This window comes from Dipodomys merriami, unplaced genomic scaffold (genome assembly GCF_024711535.1).
Source record: "Dipodomys merriami isolate MVZ:Mamm:240054 unplaced genomic scaffold, mDipMer1.0.p SCAF_36, whole genome shotgun sequence".
NCBI lineage: Eukaryota > Metazoa > Chordata > Mammalia > Rodentia > Heteromyidae > Dipodomys > Dipodomys merriami.
Window position 1 is genome coordinate 14,107,505 of NW_027205159.1, and position 5,244 is coordinate 14,112,748.

At 38.1% G+C, this 5,244-nt stretch overlaps 1 long non-coding RNA gene across 1 annotated transcript; it reads left to right on the top strand.

Annotated features, from left to right (window-relative positions):
- The first annotated feature begins 593 nt into the window (after nt 1–593).
- LOC138804221 (uncharacterized) lies at nt 594–3,300 on the top strand. Its single transcript, XR_011365206.1, has 3 exons — nt 594–643; nt 1,690–1,903; nt 2,735–3,300. It is a non-coding gene; the product is annotated as an uncharacterized lncRNA (long non-coding RNA).
- Nucleotides 3,301–5,244: the final 1,944 nt, after the last annotated feature.

The window sequence follows — 5,244 nt, forward strand, 5'->3', positions numbered from 1 at the left end:
CTTCAGAACGGCACTATTGTCTACGTCTCCGGTTTGTTTTCTTTAAAAATTTTTCTGCTCTCGAATTTTTTTTTTAAAGTTTTTTCTTGTGAAGATTCCATACAGAGGGGTTACAGTGACATGAGCATTGTTGCCTCCTCCTTTGTTTTTCCCCTACAATCTCTGCCCTCCCATCTCCATGACTACACTCCCCCACCCCCACCCCACCTCCCCATTTCACCTCCCCACCTCCCCATTTCACCTCCACCTCCCCATTTCACCCCCCTTCAAAAGTTGTAAAGTTTGTTTTTCGACCTAGCTAGCATCTTGTACATCTCATCTCACTGTAACCCTATTTAAACAATTTCTCTTTTTCCCTTCCTCTCCCCAAATTACATCAACATCAAAAACAGTGAAAACAGGAAAAATCACTGTATAAATACATTAGAAAAAAAGTTTTTAAAGCAGGTTTTTGTTGTTGTTTTTTTTATTTTTCATCCCTTCCCATTTCCCCCTTAAAGCATGTTCTTTTGATTTTTTTTCATCCCTTCCCATCTGCCCCCTAAAGCAGCTTTTCTTCAAAGCGAAAAGAGAGAGCACTGAAAGAGAGCCCTCAGCGAAAGAAGAAGCCAAAAGCAGATCCAAAGAAGCCCACATCCCTGAGGTATATGTAGAGCCCTTTGACTCTGCCCCATAGGGCTTGTTCCTGGATTGATTGGTCAAGGGGCGGGCTTGTGCTGCATGGCATCTCGTGATTGGTTTCCCAGTCTCTGATCATGAGTAGGAAGTTTCCTTATTGGATGTCCCATCTCAGAGCGCAAGTGGGGAAAACACTTTTGATTGGATGGGAGGTAGAGGGACACTCCCCAGACCATAGTCAGAAACAGGTAATGCGTTAGCACCTGAAGTCTGATGGGAGCAAGGTGTGTATTTTTGCTGAGTCATTCATCCCCGCCATGTTGGAGCCAATTCCAACCATCACCTGTTATCCATAACTACCCAGCTGAAGTGGTTTAACTCCCTCTGAGTGGCACATCTACACTTGTTACTCACAGGGCGCTGGTCTCCCATGAAATACTATGCTGACAGATTGAATGTCTAAATCTCTGTTTTGAAGCAGCAAAGCCCTCTGACTTAAACTTGCACACTTACCTTGAATGCCACTTGATTTCTACTTACAGAAGGCAGATTCAATTCTGCTTTGAGCCAGCATGGCAAAATCTAGGGCAGAGAAATAACTGGACTGTATTTCTAAAGCCAGGTGGAGTAGGAGCCACCATTCCCGAGTGCTTGTATTGTCTTCATAGTCCTGTATTTTGATGTGGGAAGTAATTTCTCCTGAAGGTACATTCTGAGCTGAATTCAGGCTGAAGATCGTATTTGTGCATCTGTGAGCATATACTTAGGAATCTAACCTGCAGATGAGGCAAGTTCTTAGCAGAACAGTGGGTTCAATATATAACTGGTAATGTTATTTTGGTGAACAAATGAAAGAAAAATCATAAAAGGACCAATAACTGACTTGTTGAGTGATGACCCTTTGTACAACTACTTAAAGGATTATATATATATATATATATATCTAAGCAATACTATGTATTTTCTGTGAGTGCATATTCACACTGTAGGTATCTTAAGGAAAGGAGAACTCAAATGGATCATAACAATGCAACTAGTAATGGTTTAGTCTCTTATCTGTTGAAACCCCAGAGGAAGACAGTAAAGGCATGAAGATTCCAAGAAGATGGAGGCATACCCCAACGTTAGGATATAGCCCTCACTGTCTTGGCCCAAGGTGATGGCTAAAATGCCAGTAATCACTTCCAAGTTCCAGGAAGTGAGGTGAAGGAACAGAAAGAAGGAAATAAAGAAATACAGAACATGTGCAGACTATCCTTTAAGACAATATTCTAGAAGCTATCAGGTAACATTTTTCTCTGTATTGTTATCTAAATATTATCACTATTGGGAAATGTTATCATTATTTTACTTAGCCTGGAGTTCAGTTAAATGGACAGGTGTCTCTATTGATTCAGAAAGGAAGGGTGGATATTAGAGTAGGCATGTGAGATGTTTTGCTATGTATATGAAGGGCTATAGCCCTCACCTGTAATGTTTTACTGTTTTGTAATCAGAATAGATCCTGCATATTGTGTACAACTAGAAACTATTTTTAAGCTTAAGAAAAAGAGGAAGCATGTCTCAGATGCTACATATGCTATGGTATTTTTAAAATGTGTATGATAACATCCAAATTACGGCAAATTGACTATGTATTTTGTACAAAAGGGGTGATTTCCCTGAGCCTTCTCTCATTACATTAAAAAAACAGCTTCACACACATAAGTGAGATATAGTTTTGAACCCAGGTTTATTGCTTACTGACAATTTAAATTGTTTTCCAAACCTGTGATTGTTTTTTTTTTCTTTTTTTCAGTAATTGTGGTCAAATGCAAACAACTCAAAATTTATCATCTTTTTTACACTTTTTATTAGCATTACCTAGTTATATAAGTGGATTTCATTTTGATATATCCACATAGGCATACAATGTACCCTGATTATATTTACCCCTTCATCATTCTCCTTCTTCTACTCTCCCAGTTTTTCTTATCTATATTATTTTAAGAATACAGCATAGTAGTAGTAAGTATATTTACAATATTGTACAAGTTCAATGTCCACACTCTTTTGATCCTCCAAGATTAAAATTCTATATTCATTAAAATAATTTTCCACTCTCCTCTGCTTCAAGGTCTCCATCAAGAATGATTTTGCTTCCTGCCTCTATCAATTTGACTGTTCTATGTAGCTGATATAAGTAGAATTATGCAATATTTGATCTTTTCATGACTGGATTTGAGGAGCCTGAGGCCTGAGTGAGTCCATCTTGAGCTAGCTGTCATCTTCTGAAGTATGAGTTATGTAGCTGACCATGAGCCCGGCCTGGGAATGAACAGAAGAAGCAATTCTTGGTCACTAGGAACATAAACAATCCTTGAGAAAATCTCAGGCAGGCAGGTGCTGGAGGGCCTGGTGACCCCCTGCAGTCAGGCCACAGGTGGTGTTTGTTTAAGAAGGAACCCTGCAGTTTAGCTTGCATCTCCTTGAGACTCCCTGTGGTGCAAGCCAACCAGTTTAAAGTACTTCAGCCCTTTGATCTAACTAACAACCTGTTTCTGCTTTGTAGTGTGCCAATCATACTATAGAATTGTATTATGATTTTCCCGCGACATGTAATAATTTGTTGTAAGATGCTATGATGTATACAAAGTCCCTGCCTTCCCTAAAAAAGTGTATAAAAAGTACTATAATGCTGGGCTGGGGTCTCTTAGCATCACCAGTTACCTGGTATGAAGAGGACCAAGCTTGAGCTTGCAATAAAGACTCCTTTGCTTTTACATTGGTGACAGTCTCTAATGGTCTTTTAGGTAAGAATTTCCGAATTCGATTTTATAGCTTATTTCATTTAGCAGTATCCCTAGGATTCATCCATAATGTAGCATCTGTCACAACATAATTCTTTTTAAAGTTGAAGTAATATACCACTGTATGTATAAACCACATTTATATTATCTATTCATTTGTTGATGGCCATTTGGATTGCCTCCATGTTTTAGTATTGTACAAAATGAATATGAATGTTCAAAGATTTCTTCAAGATCTTGCTTTTAGATCTTTAGAGTATATGCACAGAAGTGGAGTCATTGTATCATATGACAATTCTCTTTTCTTTCTTTTTTTTTTTTTGTCATGGGCTTGAACTCAGGGCCAGGTCACTCACTGTCTCTGAACTTTTCCTCAAGGCTAGTGTTCAACTACTTTAAACCACAGGTCCACTTCCTGTTTTCTACCCAGGCTAGCTTTGAACCTCCATCCTTGGATTTCAGCTTCCTGTCCTGAGTGATTAGGATTATGGGCATGAATAATCCTGTTTTTAATTGGTTGAAAAGATGCCATAATGTTTCCCCTAGAAAGGTTCCAATTTTACCACACTTTTGTCAGTATTGTTACTTTGTTTTTTGTAGTTATCCTAATTCATATGAAGTCGTCATATTCTTCATTGTTTTGACTTACACTTTCCTGGTGATTAGTGATGTTAAACACCTTCTTCATGTGCTTGTTAACACTTTAATTGTCTTCTCTGGAGAAACATCTGAGTTCTTTGCACATTGTAAAATCAGGTTGTTGTTGTTAGGATGATGTTCTTTGTATATTCTTGATGTGAACCACTCATCAAATATATGCTTGGAATGACTTTATGCCATTCTGTGTTGCTTATTTGGACACTGATGATTGCATTCTTTGGTACATCCTGTTTTGTGTTTTCTTACAGTGACTGACCCTTCTCTGATGTCAGTTTCCAGTAAGCTTCTGGTTCTGTAACTATGAACCATCATATTGATTTGCACTCCTGTTTTTGTAACAGTGAACTAAAGCTATATAATAATGCTCTGGTTCCCTATCGGCTTCCATTTTTGGATCTCTTTCCCTCAGCTTTTAGTAAAAAGCCTTGGGGCATATTTACAACTTAATAGATCCTAAAAATCCTGTAGAAAGTTGCAGCTATTAAATTTAGTTAGTTCTGATGGAAATATGTGATTTGCAATGTCTAAAATAGGGCAAATAAGATGAAAATTCATACAGATTTTTTTTTTTTAATTGCCAGTCATTGGGCCTGAACTCTGGGCCTGGGAGCTGTCCCTCAGCTCTTCAGCTCAAGGCTAGTGTTCTACCACTTGAGCTACAGCATCACTTCTGGCCTTTTCTGGGTATGTAGCACTAAGGAATGGAACACAGGGCCTCATGCATGCAAGGCAAGCACTCCACCACTGAGCTGCCTTCCAATGCTTGATATGAACTGTACTCATTACCTTGCTCATGTAACTGTAACCCTTCTGTACAGTATTTTTACAATTAAAAATGTATTTTAAAAAAAGATGAAAATTGAGAGCTTCTAGGTACATATTTTTCTTCATATGAGTATTTAGAATTGTATGAAGCTAGAAATTTAACCTACTTGCAAGTTAATAATAACATTTTCATGGATGCTAGATGATTTGTGATACTCTTGGGTCAGAGACAAAAGGGACTTAATTTTTACAGCAATGGTGAAAGTGATGTGTGTATGTGTGTGTGTAATTTATATATTTGAAGTAAATCTCCCAGCCCTCAGTGCTACTGAGTGAGGTAAAGATAGCCAGGTGAAACCTATACAAACAATAGATTATGAGTTTGAACAACTGCAATCTATATAATGAGCAA